At 41.6% G+C, this 17,324-nt stretch overlaps 1 pseudogene across 1 annotated transcript; it reads left to right on the top strand.

The window, feature by feature from the left end:
* The first annotated feature begins 398 nt into the window (after window positions 1-398).
* LOC306905926 (interferon-induced protein with tetratricopeptide repeats 1-like) lies at window positions 399-15,999 on the top strand (annotated as a pseudogene). The gene is made up of 4 exons: window positions 399-508; window positions 2,588-2,943; window positions 13,388-14,167; window positions 15,952-15,999. The product of its transcript is annotated as an interferon-induced protein with tetratricopeptide repeats 1-like (transcript).
* Window positions 16,000-17,324: the final 1,325 nt, after the last annotated feature.

Raw genomic sequence — 17,324 nt, 5'->3', positions numbered from 1 at the left:
GCCTACCTGTTCTACAAAAGTCTGCGGATTGCTGCTTCAGAAATCCTTACGTAAAATGACTGATGGTACTTTCGGTTTTGATTCTTCAAAACTTCCTCTCACAAATGTAAAGGTTTGGATGTCACGCAGAAAATGAGGTTACTTTTGACTTATTTTTCCACTTTTGTTTTGTCTAAACTGATTTATGATTTAGGCCTATAGTTTGCACTATATTTATTAAACTCTGTGTGATTCTTTATTTCAACATTCGTCAAAGTTATTCCATCAGAGCAGTTAAAGAGAAATTATCTGTTATTGTTATCTTTGAATAACACAAAAAGTAAACTCTTGAGGAAGTGTGTGTGTAATGTGGAGTCAGAGACGTTAGGATCCATATGGATCTTACTTTATTATCAAGAATGGTCAAACAGGCAGAGATCAGAGAACATCGTCAGGTATGTCAGGGGATATCTAAAATCGGAAACAGTAACAAGCAGATATCGGGGCAGGCAGCAAAGGATCACAGTCGGTATATACAATCCAAGATCAAACACAGAATGCACAAACCCAGGGAACCTGTTTGGAAATATCAAACTAGGCTACAGAAGACTTTCGCAATCATTGAGAGGCCAGACACAGTATATATAGGGGAGTGGTAATGGGGAACACCTGGTGGTGAGTAGCATGGGATTATGGGAAATGGAGTTGAAAATGGACACAAAATGCCAGAGTCCTGAATGGAGTGCCATCTACTGGAGTTCATGGGCATGTAAGAAACAACTACATTTGCAAATGTATGTATTTTCCATGTACTTTGGGAGGTTGCATCATTAATTTACAGGCCTATAAACTAACAACTTTCAAGTACATGGCTAGTTGACGAACAAATCATCAAACTGTTAACAATACATTGTTTAATATTATTCATATTTTTATTTGACATATAAAACAGCATAGGAGATACCGTATTTATTGCTTTTTTCTTAATTCTTGCCGTCACCCCATAGGACAACTTTTAATATTAGTAAATGATTGTGTTATGAAATCTAAATTTATGTAACTACACACGCACACATGCATGCACACTTACACACACTTACGCACGTACGTACGTACGTATACCTTAGCTAAACGTTCAATGTTCAATGTTCAAATCTTTGGCAGTATCACGTAATAAATGTTAATACCTTAAAATGGTAATGATTAATGAAGCAAACAATTTATGGATATAATTGTAAAATAAATGATGTCAATACTTCAGATGCACATCTTAAATATTTTTTTAGTGGTTTTCATTCTCTGCGTATGCTCACCTGTTCCACAAAACACCGCCCATCGGATTGCCTCTCCAGAAATCCTTATGTAAGGTGACTGATGGTACTTTCGGTTTTGATTCTTCCGCGTCGCTGGCACTCGCTACTTCTTCACACTAATTTAAAGGTTTGGTTGTCACGCAGAAAATGAGGTTAGTTTTTGACTTATTTTACCACTTTTGTTAAGTTTAAACTGGACGTGGATCAAACTGTTTATTAGATACATAAAAAAAAATGTAAATGCTGCATATTGTAATATGATCGCATGACCAGAGATTTATGATTGTGGCACTAATAATGTCTACATTTGTCAACATGCACATTTATTAAACTTTGTGTTATTCTTAATATTAACATTCATCACAGTCATTCCATCAGAGCAGTGAAAGATAAATTATCTGTTATTGTTATCTCTAAGTACACGGTATGTAATATATTCTGTGGGATTTATTTATAATGCATTTGTGGCGTGATATGAATTTGGAAATAAAAGGTCAGTTAGACTCTTGGGCTAGTGTGTGCAATCTGTGCATTTAACAGCTATGTACAGTAACAACTATATTTGTAATTGTACATATTTTCCATGTAATTTAGGAAGATGCATCATTATTCTACATAGGCCTACTAAACTAATATGTAAATCTTCTACAGGCTATTAGTATTTGTGTAGTTGATGACTAAATTGTACATGTGTCCTATGGTGTGACATAGCAAAACTTAGAAAACAAACTGTTTATAATACATTGTTTTATATGATTCATATTTATCATATAAAATAGCACAAGACAAATTTATCTTTATTGTTTTTTTTCTACATTTTCGCTATCACTGTCACAAAGGGGGAAGGACAGAACCCAAACGCAGGCAGTAGGTGCGGGAGAAACAATGATTTATTTAACAAACACAAAACAAGACCCACGAGGGGGTGAAAAAGGAAGGACAGAAATAATAATTGCAGACAGGAACACAGACTGACTAAACAGACACTAGACATAGACTAACACTTACTAGACTACTGGACTACTAGCTACTAGACTACTAGACTTAAGTAGACATAAACAAAACAAAAAAGGGCACTAAATAAAGAACAAAATCAAGCAGGGAACAGGTGAGGGGCATGAAACCATAAAAAGATAATTATCAAGGTAACGAGACATGGCAAATCCATGACAGTCACACAATAGGACAAATTTGCATATTAGTCTGTCAGCAACCTACATACTGATTGTTTATGAGGGGAGAATTTTCCCCATGTTATTATGCATAAAATAAATATATCTTTTCATTTAATGCAGCAGTACAGATGATAAACTTCTCAATGTGGAACTCGCCAAGCTCGAATGTCACTTCACGTGGGATATGAAAAAAGAAGACACAAACATCACTGATCATTTAACAAGCATCGTGACTTAAATCTGGGGAAGGAGTTTGGGACGGCATGCACGCACAACTCTTTGGCATACGTCAAGTATCTCTTGGGTTCTTATGAAGAAGCCCTAACAAATTTACAGAAGTCTGAGGAGCTCACTAAAGGTTGTTATGGGGACAACTGTGACGAGAGACTCGTTGTTACTAATGGAAACTTCGCTTGGTTACACTTTCACATGAAGCAGTACGCTGAATGCAAAAGTTACCTGGACAAACTGAAGCAGATCCAAGAAGGAAATTGAAGGATTTTTATTGTGATTTTTATTATGGTTTAAACGTGCTTTTACATTTAATATGCTTTATGATTTCATTATTGATCACTAACTGTGCATAATATGTTAAAAATATAACAAGTGTGTGAGTTAACCAAAGGACTTATTTGGAGTGAACTTTCTGTACCAAAATAATATGTGTGTGTGTGTGTGTAAAGATCAGATTACGCAGAGCTCGTCGAAATTTGGTGAGGTATAGGGTCTCCACAAATAGTCGGGACAAGCAGTGTGAGCTGGTGGACGGAGACAGAACCAAGGAAGCGGATTGGACGTGTTCCCAGGATTTTACATCCCCGAAAGGACATTAGCTTCTCGAGCTAATAAGAGACACCAAAAAGGATTATAAATACGATGAAATATTGTGCTTCGGGGTGGGTCCTTTGTACGACGTCGCTTCTTTGTATAAGACGTGTGCGTCTGAGGAAACCCAACCAGCAGCTGTTGTATTTTTGAATCTTCTGATCAATAAACTTCAAGATTTTACTTTGACTGGCCTCTCTAATTCTGAACACGCAGAACATTGAAGAATTGTTCAAAAGATGGTGACATCCGACGTGATTGGAGAAAAGAGGCATTTAAAGAGAATTGTAAAACTCGGAGATTAACCGAAAATTGGGACGTGACAACTTTAAACTTCAACACACTGTCGACAGAATAAGATAAGGTAAGCAGAGACCTGTTTAAACAAACTTCTTTAGATTGAATATTCCAAATTTATGTGTTGAGTTTGAAGTATATCCGTACCATTGATTACAAATTAGAAGTTGGTGATATTTGTTGATCAGAATAAAAGGAGATTTTATTTATATTAACAAGACGGGTGCAAGGCCGCATCACGATTTTATTTATATTAACAAGACGGGTGAAAGGCCGCGTCACGATTTTATTTATATTAACAAGACGGTGAAAGGCCGCGTCACGATTTTATTTATATTAACAAGACGGCTGAATGGCCGAGTCATGATTTTATTTATATTAACAAGACGGGGTGAAAGGCCGCGTCACGATTTTATTTATATTAACAAGACGGGGTGAAAGGCCGCGTCACGACTTTATTTATAAAGATACGCTAAAAGCCGATTAAACTGTGTATATTAATTGTGTATTGTATACTGTAATATTATTGTGTAAAATGTCTGAATTTGAGAGGAAGTGTGCGGAATATGGGTGTTCACCGGTAGTTATGCAGTGGGAAAAAATTGTGGATATGTTAATTGCTCAATCGGAGCCAAAAAATCATAAAAAGGACAGAAAATTTTGGGAAGGTAAATGGAGTCAGATATGTATGGAAAATGTATGGAAGGAATCGGAGAATGTATTAATTAAGATAACACCAAAAATCAGGGAAATGGAGGAAAAAGCGCATGCAAGTTTAAACAAACATGTAGAAGGAAGAAAAGATGTGAAGTGGTTAGAGAAAAATAAGCATAAAAAAGGAGGAAGAGAAACTGAGAGAAGAATTACGATTATGGACACGTATTGCACTGACTGCAATTGCTTTAAGTTCCCCAAAAAAGAGCACAGAACATGTGCAGTCGGAAAAGTCAGAGAAAAAACTGATGAGAGAGTCAGGAAGTGCAGGGGCCAGTATCTCGTGTCATGCTGAGACCGCCCCCTTCTGTTCTGATTTGAATAAGCTGTTGCCACCGCCCTATGTACCAGCATCACAGCAAGTGCAAGTGAATGTGAAAGATTTCAGGGTGGAGGTAGACATGCCAGATCTAGATGTTTTAAAGGATCAAATAAACGTGTTGACAGCACAATTAGAAATAATGGTAAATAGACAGGAAACATTACAAAGAAAGGATAGTATAACAAGCGAAAGAGCACGAGTAGTGCACAATGAGGAGAAAGACAAAGACATGAAGGGACAGGGAGCATGTAACAACAGTGAGGATGGAGGGCCACTGCAGGTATGTAGGGGCGTAGTTATTAAAGGAACTATGATGTCTACCCCAGTGTCACAGGGTACTAGGAGTCGTACCAGAGCCTGTCAATCCACTCCAGCCTGTCAATTCACTCCCCCTCAAGAGAGACAGTGGGACATTATGTGTCACCCAGGCAGTGAGTATGATGAAAGGAATGTTAATGTGCCAAACGCCAAACTAATGTCAGGGGGGCAACTAATATGCCTCTGATACAGGGCAACGGAGGGGTACTAAAGTAACAGCCCTGGAGCCATAGTGACATGACAGCTGTGCTGGCAAAATTGCCCCCCATTACATCTGGTGGAGGCAGATGGCTTACAAAGTTGATGGCATTGTGCCACGGCACCACCTTGGCGGTGGGAGACATAAGATGCCTTTTGGGCCAAATTTTTACTGTTTTTCAGATGGCAGAGTTTGAGAAGGATGCAAACCTTGAAGACGAACCCAATGACGCACGGTATACCACTGTCAGTACAGCGATCGCCAGGGCCCTCAGAGAAAAATTTCCAACACCCCCAACCGTATACCAAAACATTAAGTTCCGCATTAAGCCTGGTGAGACTGGAGAGAGTTACTATTTTAGATGCGCAGCTGAATGGGAGCAGATGGTAGAAGAAAATAGTCTAAATAATCCAATTACGCGTGATATATTTAGAAATGCCGTAATGACAGGGGCCCCCAACGGTATCAAGCAAGCAATGGAATGTAATCCTGACACTCCAGTAGCCAGCAACGAAATGTGGGAAAGACATCTGGTGTTCCATATTGACAGATCAGTCGATAAACAGGATAAAGAACAGGAGGAATTAGAAAAGACAAAGCAACAATTGTTAAAACTACAATTAGAAATGGCTAAGGCAGACAGTAAAAAACCTAAAACAAATGCCACAACGTCCTGTGAGCAGCGGCTTTGATGTGCAGCCCGGGGTGAAGACCCCACCTTTTCCCATAGTCACACCTGAAACTTTTGGCTATGCTCAGGGAGGACATGTCCCTAATTTCCAATTAATAAAACCATGGGGAGGGTATAGGCCACGGGGCAGTAGCGGATGGGATAGGGGGAAGCCGAATGGGGGAGGGATGCACCCAAGGGATGCATGTTATCAGTGTGGGGGGGCTGATCATTGGAAGAGACATTGTCCCATGACAGGGGACAGCCAGTATATGGGACCACCTGCGGGTGGATGGGATCCTCATAGAGGTGGGCCCAGTGGTCGTGGCAGAGGACCACAAACTCCAAAATACCCGGAGCAACAACACCCACCTCCCCACTCGATTCAGGCGCCCTTGGACCCAGCATGGGGCCAGGGGGTAGGCGCGGATTGTTGAAGAGGCAAACAGAGAAAAATCATGCGAGGTTTGGCTGAGCCTTACATGATTATAGTGGTTAACAACAGGCCACTAACAGCTTTGGTAGATACCGGAGCAACATACTCAACAGTAACGAGGGGCACAATCACTGACAAAGACCTAAGTGATAAGACTGTTGAAGTTATGGGATTCTCTGGAGGGTTAGAACATTGGTATCTTACTGTTCCTCTTACCACGAAAGTGGCAAATCAGTCCCTGTCACACTCATTTCTGTACTCCACAAAAGCACCTGTTCCCTTATTGGGCAGAGATTTGTTGATTAAATTGGGTGCAATATTTTATGCTCACCAGAGGGTGTCACAGTCACGTTCCCGGACGGCGCTAAAGTCGACTGTTCACAGGCACACAGTAGAGAGGGCCACCAGCAGGCTTTGTTGGGAGGACCCTTGCAGGAAATGGCAGACATATATTGGGTGGAACTAGATGATTCTCAATCAGGGGGCCAGGGCACTGTATAAGAATCAGTGGCCCTGGATTAAAGACTTAGCTGTTTATTTGCCTCCCATCGACCCCCTGCATTGTACACTATTTTATGACCGAAATGACACTGTCACATATCAGGAAATGTTCCATGACATTGCAGGCCAAATGTGGACACTCACAGGGGATGGCCTATATGTAGGACAAGAGGGTGTAGTAGTCCCCGTTACACTGACACCAGAACAACAGATATGGTATGAAATGGCAGACACAGCTGAACCTCACATTTCTATGGCACTGCATCCAGGCCATGAAGCTCGAGATTTAGGAGCTATGACAAAGAGGTTGCGCTTGGTGACCGACTGGGAGCCCTCTGGCATTGTTGGGGTTTTGCAGTCGCGTATGACAGATTCATATTGGGTACCACAAAAAACGGCTGACAGGGGCCAATTGACTCATCTCGAAATTACAAGAAGCCATGGTCGCGAACTAACAGATGGTCCTGGAGCTGAGCAGTTAATTAACAGCCAGCCGCACGACCTCTGGTCACAAGGTCCAACGGATGTTGGCCTCTGTAACATTGAGCCAGTCACATTTCAGTTAAAATCGACAGAACCAGTTTGGGTCCCACAATATCCTAACAAAAGGGAGGCAGAGGAAGGCATTGCGCCCACTGTTCAAGGTTTAGTGGAGAAAGGTGTCATTATTCCATGGCGATCGCCATGGAACACCCCGATCTTTCCTGTCAAGAAACCAGGCACAAATAGATATAGATTACTCCATGATCTGCGTCGAGTAAACAGCCTGGTGGCAACACCAACAATGGTCGAACCAAACCCATATACTGCCATCTCAAATTTGACCCCAGCTCACCAATGGTTCACATGCATTGATTTGGCCAACGCTTTTTTCTGTATAAAATCTCAGAAGAATGTAAATCATGCCTGACTTTCACTTACCAGAAATGTCAATATTCTTATAACAGACTTCCACAGGGCTTTATTTTATCGCCAGGGATATTCAATCAGGTCCTGAAAGATCAGCTGATAAATTGTGTGTTACCTGTAGATTGCGTTCTAAAAATCTTTTGCTGGCAGCCGTAACCAACGAAGATTGCTTAAAAGCAACAGGCGCCATTCTGAGACAGCTGCATGCGTCTGGGTTCAAGGTTAGTAAAGACAAACTGCAGGTCAGCAGGCCATCTGTTACTTTCATGGGCCGTTTAATCACAGGCCAAGGCACAACGTTGTCTGATCGACAACGTGATGGCATTTTGTCACACCCAAAGCCACACAATGTGAAGGACATGCTTTCCTTTCTGGGATTGACAGGTTTCAGCAGACACTATATCCCTTTGTATGTAGCGGTCACTAAGCCATTACGAGACATGATCAAGGAACAAGGCATGCGAAATGTACAGGCAAAGTTAACATGGACCCCTGAAGCAGAAACCGCGTTCATTAAATTGAAAGGGGAGCTGTCACATGCAGCATATCTGCATAGCCCTGATTACAGCAAGGCATTTTTCCTGGACGTTTCTGAAACAGGGAATAGCGCACATGGAGTACTTTTCCAGAAGCAGTCTAGTGCTAGACGTGTTCTCATGTATGTCAGTGTCCTAATGGACGCCATTGAACAACGCCAGCCAGCTTGTGCCAGGTTCACTGCAGGATTGGCAAAGATCATTGAAAAGACATCACACATTGTGATGGGTCATCAGTTAACGGTCCTGACCACGCACTCTGTCATGTCGTTTGTCAACTCTGAATCATTTACATTTTCACCGTTGAGGCAGAGAAAACTGTCCAAATGTCTAACGGCGCCAAACATAATATATAAACACGACGGCATTAACATGGCAGATTTTTTCACCAAAGGGAACCACATGACTGTGCACCAATCACTGACCTGGCATCTCGTGTTCGCCAGGACTTAACTGCAACCCCTATCCCTGAAGCCTCGGACGTGATTACACTATTCACGGACGGGTGCTGTTTCAGAGCTCATGACGGCTCTTTGGTCTCGGCTTACTCTGTTGTGCAGCAAACAGACTCAGGTTACACCACTAGGGAAGCAGCAAAAATAGAAGGCAAACAGTCAGCACAGAGAGCAGAACTAATTGCAGTCACACAAGCACTAAAACTTGCAGGCTCTGGTAAAGTCAACATCTACAGTGACTCAGCTTATGTCGTGGGTGCTGTCCATGTCGAACTCGCAGTTTGGATATATAGCACATGACGCAGAAGCACGTGCACTGTTGGACGCATTGAAAATCTCAGCGGCTGTTGCTGTCATAAAATTTAAAATGACATTTTGTAAAACAGACAGTGCGGTAGCACAGGGAAATGAGGCCGCTGACTTGGCTGCTAAAACAGCTGCAGGCTATCAGGTGACCATGATGGTACAGACTGACTGTTCATATGTGAAATTGTTACCGTCTTTCAGCAGAGAAACACTTGTGGCCGAACATGGCAAATGCACACCAGAAGAACTGTCAACGTGGACAGAGTATGGGGCCCTTTGTGCACCAGATGGTCTGTGGCAGGCCCCAGATGGTCTGTGGCAGGCCCCAGATGGCAGACCAGCATTGCCCATGAGCCTGTCACGCTCTATCATAAACCAAGCACACACTATGTCACACGTGAGTTAAAAACAGATGATGAAAACATTGCAATATTGGTGGCATCCTTTTTTGACGGCTATCGTGTCCAACTTTGTACTTTCATGCGACATCTGTCAAAAACATAACGTCAAACCAACCTTAGAACAGTTAAAGGGCACATTTTTGCCATTGCGAGGCCCAGGAGAGGAAATCGTGATTGACTTTACAGACATGGTAGAGAGGGTGCAAGGGAAACAGTATTTGTTGGTAATAGTTGACCAATTCACAGGTTGGCCTGAGGCTTTTCCTTGTGGGAAAGAAGACAGTACTGCAGTCATTAAATGTCTCATAAATCATTATATCCCGCATTACGGTTTTCCCAGACGTATCCGTTCTGATAACGGATCGCATTTCAAAAATGAGCATTTAAAAATCGTAGAGAAAATGCTGGGCCTACCGCATGCGTTTGGGGCCGTCTATCATCCTGAATCGCAAGGTAAGGTCGAACGGATGAACCTAACGCTGAAACTTAAATTGGCTAAAATCTGTGCACAGACCAAATTATCATGGCTATCAGCTCTTCCGTTGGCTCTAATGTCTGTACGTTCCTCTGTTAACAGAATCGCTAGCTTTACACCCTTTGAAATGCTTACAGGTAGATCTTTTCCAGGACCGTCGACGCCGCTGAAGCCGGACACCTGTGTACCACTTTCACATTGTGTATATTTTGATAAACTGACTGCTATGATTCAACATTTCTCTCAGCAGACTCCCTCTGACATCGCTGAAGAACCTGTCGAGCCCCGTTCACAGTGGGTGCGCCTGAAGAAGTTTCGAAGGAAGTGGAATGAGCCACGCTGGATGGAGCCTCTGAAAGTGACGGCAAGGACGTCACATTGTGTCCGACTATCTGGCAAGGGCGACACCTGGTATCACTTGTCTTCTTGTGTTAACTGTGATCCACCAAACAGGTCACTGTCAGAGACTGCTGTGGACCTGAGGGCTCAGGTCCAAGAGAGGGAGGGTATCTCTGGAGCAGAAAGTGGAGCAGAAAGTGGGACACGAGCATCAACAACAGTGGCATTAAAAATCTATTGAAAAAAAAGGATGTGGTTTGGACAAATTAGATTTTCAAAAAGTCAAGAATATATTGAGACAGGGGTTCACAGGAGTACAGATAAGTGATAACCATACACTCATTATAATCAAGGGTTATCAACATTTTCGTATTTATTTTTATCATAATCTCTATATCTTAATTTTCTTTCTAATTCTTTATTTTTCATATTCATTATTGCTATTGTGATTTGCATACTGCCATATTCATTAACGTATAACCATTTATTCCTTACAATTATGTACATTTTGTTTGATTTTAACCATATATTTTTCCTTAATCACATATTCCCATTAAGTATACTGTGTGTTTAACCATTTAAATTTTCAAGAGTGTGTTTATTGTTCCTTTAAAGTCCAAAAGAGGGTAACGAGATGAAGCTGTGGGAAAACTGTAAGCAGTTGGGGATTCTATTAATTTTAGGAGTTGTAGTAGGAATAATTTTTAGCCTAACTGAGGGTCAGGAAAGCAATAACACCATATCGAAACCAAGACACAAAAGAGCCATAGCCGATACAAGGTTACCATGTGAACAACTCATAATTAACTATGTTTGGGGTAAGACCACATCATTTACTTTCGACCTATGCGCTGTCATTAATTGCGGGGGGAAAAATAGCTCATGGAGGGGGTACGAGGTATATGTATGTATGGACGGGAATATGGACAGTGTTTGTAAGGCGTACCAGTCTAGGCAAACCCATAGGGGTGAATGGTGTCCGTCATGGAATAAGGTAATAGCATATTCCGGTGGTTGGACCCCGAAAGAACCCAGCCTTTGGACCCGTACCTCGGCAAAATTTGATTTTAAAATGCAAAGAGATTACAGTGCAAGCCAAAATCCACTCACCCTTTCAATATCCACCAGAACGGGATCAGCCATTTATACAGGGGAGTTTTTCCTTATAAGGGGGGTGCACATGCAAGGAACAGATAGAAAAGCAGTAATAAAATTTGTTGTGGACAGTTCACCTGAGGAGGAAAGAAATGGGACAGTAGCTGAGCCATTATCGGTAGAACGGAAGAATGGGGTAGTAGAAATAGATTACACCATGTTAAAACCAGAAGATATGATAGAAAGAGCCACAGGATATGGGGAAAATAATTTGTGGCTGGAATGGATAATTACCACAGCCAGACAACAGAGCTTAGATGATTGTGTAGGATGTGCTAATGCAAGACCCCATTTATATATTGAACCAGCCCTGTTGTACCAAAACGATACGTGGGGCTATGAGTGTATGTTGGCATTGACACGGATGGCCAGTCCAGCAAATTGTACCACACTGGCAGCAATATTTCCACCAATAACCAATCTTTCACGGGCAGGTCCATTTACACCAAAGAAAGCAAATTATACTTGCTATGATATTGAACGTCAATCACCAACTAGCAACCTAGGGGAGATAAACAAGGAGTGGTGTGATCAGATTATAGTAGATAATGGAACTAGAATAGGTACATGGGCTAGGGCAGGTCTGTATTAATATTTTGGAGATCGAAGATTGTTTACTAGGATACCTGAGAAGGCAAAGGGAGTGTGTGCTTTGGTAAGACTGGGAGCTCCAATAACCCTGATAGGAGATAGAGCAGTCAGAACAGAAACCGTGAATTCAGCAACATTGACTAGAAGACGTAGGAGACACATTATTAAAAGGAGAGCAATAGGTTCAAGTGTAGATTTGACATTAAATAGTCCCACGTATATCGATGCGATAGGAATTCCACGAGGTGTACCAGATGAATATAAGCTAGCGAACCAAGTAGCAGCAGGCTTTGAGAATATACCAATAATAGCTGCTCTTTTTCCAGTCACTCCGAACAAGAATGTAGATAGGATTAATTATGTGCATTATAATGTGATGAGACTAGCAAATATGACAAGAGATGCCGTAGATGGTTTAGCGGAGCAACTTGCACCAACCTCATTGATGGCCATCCAGAACCGTATGGCTCTGGACATGTTATTGGCAGAAAAGGGAGGAGTATGTGTAATGTTTGGTGATCTTTGTTGTACGTACATTCCCAATAATACTGCCCCAGATGGATCAGTGACGAGGGCATTGGAGGGATTGAAAACTTTGTCTATCGAAATGAAGGAACATTCAGGAGTAAATAATCCTGTTGGAGATTGGCTAGACAAGGCACTAGGCAAATGGAAATCAGTAATAATGTCGATTGTGGTATCGATAGCTGTATTCGTAGGTATTTTGGTCTCATGTGGATGCTGTTCCCTGTATCAGATCACTATGTAACCGATTAATATTAGCGGCGATAGAAAAAACAGACGTGACCCCTCCCAAATATACCATGCCTCTATTGTCTGGCGACCACTTCCTAGATGAGGATGATAACAATGACTGTGATGATGTATGACCACCAAGTGGTCAAGAGAGGGACTGAAGGATTTTTATTGTGATTTTTATTATGGTTTAAACGTGCTTTTACATTTAATATGCTTTATGATTTCATTATTGATCACTAACTGTGCATAATATGTTAAAAATATAACAAGTGTGTGAGTTAACCAAAGGACCTATTTGGAGTGAACTTTCTGTACCAAAATAATATGTGTGTGTGTGTAAAGATCAGATTACGCAGAGCTCGTCGAAATTTGGTGAGGTATGGGGTCTCCACAAATAGTCGGGACAAGCAGTGTGAGCTGGTGGACGGAGACAGAACCAAGGAAGCGGATTGGACGTGTTCCCAGGATTTTACATCCCCGAAAGGACATTAGCTTCTCGAGCTAATAAGAGACACCAAAAAGGATTATAAATACGATGAAATATTGTGCTTCGGGGTGGGTCCTTTGTACGACGTCGCTTCTTTGTGTAAGACGTGTGCGTCTGAGGAAACCCAACCAGCAGCTGTTGTATTTTTGAATCTTCTGATCAATAAACTTCAAGATTTTACTTTGACTGGCCTCTCTCCAATTCTGAACACGCAGAACATTGAAGAATTGTTCAACAAAATCCACCTGCCTCCACTTCTGTTCTTTATCCTGACGTAGTTGGTGAGAAGGCCTGGGCCTTGTTTAAATTTTCACGTGAATGCTATAGAGTGTTTTAGAAATGTGTTAGAGCTAGAGCTAGAAGAAGGTGAGTGGAATGCTGGTTATGCCATTGTACTCTATAAAACAGAAACTAAATGCACTAGTCCAGAAGATTCAACTGCAATTCAACAACTCAGACGGGCGATAGAAACAAATCCAGATTATGATGAACTAAAGCTTCTTTTAGCTCTGAGACTTGCTGAGTTTAAGCTGTTTGATGAAGCAGAGGATCTGGTGGAAAGGGCTCTTGATAAGTCTCCAGATAGTCCACATGTGGTTCGATATGTGGGAAAATACCTGAGAGAATATGGCCAAGCAGTAGACAGGTCTATTGGCCTTTTAAAAAGAGCTTTGGATGTTACTCCAGATTCATCATTAATACACCATCAGTTAGCTCTGTGCTACAAAAAGAAAAAAGAAAAAAGAACAATTAAAGGATAAATTTGAACGTCAGAGATTTCGTGATTTGAGCATCTCTCATTTTGAAAAGGCCGTCACTCTCAAGAGTGGCTTTATTGTTGCAATGGCACAGCTGGCAGCCCTCTAAAGTGAGGACGGACAAATCGGTCGTGCTGATGAAGTATTTCAGACAGCCTCGTCCAAAGCTAAAGAAAAAACTTCAATTCAAGCACTTTACTTGTATTTTGGGAAATTCCAGCAGAACAGCAAATGTGAGCTGTTGGCTGTGAGATATTTCAAAGACTGTTTAAAAATTGCACCTGATACAAAAGATGGAAAGAAAAGTGCTAAGAATTGTTCAGTTAAGAGTTCAACCCACTTTAAATACAGTTTTTCAATTTCAATTTGGTACATTTCTCAGATCAGAATTGAAATTCTCAAAACTATCTATTCAATACTCACATCATGGTGTTACTTGTGCATATCAAAAAAAGCATTTTCTAATTTCTTTGAAAAAGTTGCAAATGCTTTGGTACATCCATGCAAATGATTATGTACAATTCTCGGCTGTTTCCTACATTATCAATTGCTTATGTCATGTTGATCAAAATGCATTATAATGGGTCTCTGTTGAATAGTATAATCCCCCACGTAATTTAAGCAGTAGTTTTACAATATACAGTGAGTATACTTTACGTAAACAGATTTTTTTAAGTAAAAAGCATTTTGTTTAAGTCAATTTAGTGTTTCGCATTACTATATTTTTTTCCACATAGGACTGCAAGACAACTTCACGGGTTGGCAGACGGCCCTTTTCACACCAAAACACTCTTGTGTTGGGAACATAACCATGGGTGCTGCTATCTCTGAGAATGGTGTGCTTACGCATATTTCCATTATTGGGCCATACAATACAGAACGTCTTGTAACATTTTAGACACGCTCTACAGGGATCTCATCACTGAACAAGAGAGGGGTCAGATAGGAGATGTCCTGACAGAGAACGTGATAGTTTGGGACAATGTCAGTTTCCATCGCTCCAACATCAGCAGAAAATGGTTTGCGACCCACAACAGGATGCTGATGGAGTTCCTCTCACCCTACTCTGCGTTCCTTAACCCCATTGAGGACTTTTTTTCATTAGACACTGAGGAGCGACTGTGTTTAGTGTTTCAAAGATGACATGGTTAATATTTTCAGTGATAGTATCAAGATGTTCTAGGTCATCTGAAATGCGAGACAATTGAGATTATTCAGGCAGAATATCGAGAAATGAGTCTTTAGTAGTTAAAGATATTGTTCTACCGTGTTTGAAAAACAGAGTTTTTTTTGCAGCTATCATGTGTCTTATCATGTGTAATATGAAGTGTGTGTGTGGCCTTGAAATTTTAGCATGTCTATGTAATTATGAATAAATGCTTCTTGAGACATACAGTGTTGCTTCTGTGCATGCGTAAAACGGCTTGTTTCTTGCTATATGCATCCATGCATTATTTTGAGAAGGTTGGAAATGGGACAGTTAGGTGAAACAAAACTGCCCCAAAAGTACCACTTTAAATACAGTTTTTCTAAGTCGCTTTGGTACATTTCTCAGATCAGAATTGAATTTCTCAAAACTACCTATTCGACCCTCACATCATAGTGTCACTTGGGCACATCAAAAAAGCAGTTTCTCACTTCTTTGAACAAGTTGCAAATGCTTTGGTACATCTATGCAAATGATTATGTAATGATTATGATTATACTTCCGTCTTAAGATCGTAAGGCACCTTACCCCTGATTGCTCTGCAGTAATGTTCCAATGTAAAAAATACCTACTTGTAAGTCGCTTTGGATAAAAGCGTCTGCCAAATGAATAAATGTAAATTTATTTCACCCCCGTCAAGAGCTTTGGAATCTCCATGCCTAGCCCCTGAAGGGGACCAGCTGAGAGGTGCTGGGCTTCCGCCCGAAGTAGTAAAGACTATTCTAAGTGCTAGGGCTCCCTCCACTAGAAGGAGCTACGCTCGTAGATGGAGCGTTTTTGACAGATGGTGCATAGTTCACCATGCAGACCCAATTCACTGCCAGATTATTTCAGTGTTGGAGTTTCTGCAAGAGAAACTGTCCTCAGGATAAAGCCCCAGTACTCTCATGGTTTATGTGGCCGCCATTTCGGCTTGAAACGCGGTAATTGATGGGGTTTCCGTGGAAAACACCCTTCAGTCGCACGCTTTATTCTTGGAGCGAGGCGATTGATGCCTCCTTCTAGATGGACTGTTCCATCATGGGACTTAGCAATAGTGCTCGAGGGTCTGATAAATGCCCCTTTTGAACCTATGGAGTCAGCGCATATCAAGCTTCTGACCGTTAAAATGTTTTTTCTAATGGCAATCAACCTCTCTTAAGAGAATAGGAGATTTGCAGGCGCTTTCGACCTCGCTGTCCTGTAAAATTGTTGCCCCTGGGATGGTCAAAGCTATTCTGCATCCTCACCCAAGTTATCTGCCTAAAGTTCTGATCTCCACCGTGCACCCGGTTGTTCTTGAGGCCTTCAGTCCTCCGCCGTTCACGACGTCGGAGCAGGAACGATTACACCTACTGTGTCCAGTACGTTCTCTTCAGAATTACATCCACCGCACTAGCCAGTGGCATAAATCCGAGCAGCTTTTCATATGTTATGGGAGCCGCAACAAAGGGGCGGCTGCCACCAGGCAAACAATGTCACATTGGGTAAGGGATGCTATCTCTCAGGCCTATGAGGCCCGCGGCCAAGCTTCATCTCTATGTGTCAGAGCTCATTCAACAAGGGAGGTTTCATCTTCTATGGCCTTAGCAAGAGGTGTCCCCTTGCAGCAAGTGTGTGATGCGGCGGGATGGTCCTCTCTGCACACATTTGTCAGATTTTATAGTCTTGATGTCCACGCTACTCCAGGCTCACATGTCCAGGGGCCTCATGTACAAAGACTTGCGTTGAATTCATACTAAAACATTGCGTACGGACAAAGCTGTAAATGTACGTACGCACAAAAAAACCCTGATTTATGAATCTCTGCGTACGAAGGATCCCACGCATATTCTCTTTGTACATCCCAATGAACGTAAAATTGAGCGCACATGCACGAGCACAACGCCCCACCCAGTCTCCTCCCCTAATCTAATCCATTTTGGCAAAAGATAGCAGTAAGAAAATGGCTAAAGCAAGCGGCAAGAAACGAAACTTTACGGAAAGTGAATTGGAGGTGATACTATCGGAGACTAGAAAAAATATTTTATTTGGAACTTTTCCCCGGAATTAATAACAAAAGGAAAAAATATGAGTGGGAGAGTTTGGCTGAAGCCGTCCATGCGGTGGGATCTGAAAGTCGCACTGTAAATGACCTTAAAAGGAAATGGTTTAAAACCGAATGTCCATTGAATGTCCAGTTAAACTCTTTGCGACTGTTATGTTTTGAGCCCAAACT

This window comes from Barbatula barbatula, assembly GCF_947034865.1.
Source record: "Barbatula barbatula genome assembly, chromosome: 16".
Taxonomy (NCBI): domain Eukaryota; kingdom Metazoa; phylum Chordata; class Actinopteri; order Cypriniformes; family Nemacheilidae; genus Barbatula; species Barbatula barbatula.
Note: the sequence above shows the minus strand (reverse complement) of the source record. Positions and strands in the feature narration are given on the sequence as shown.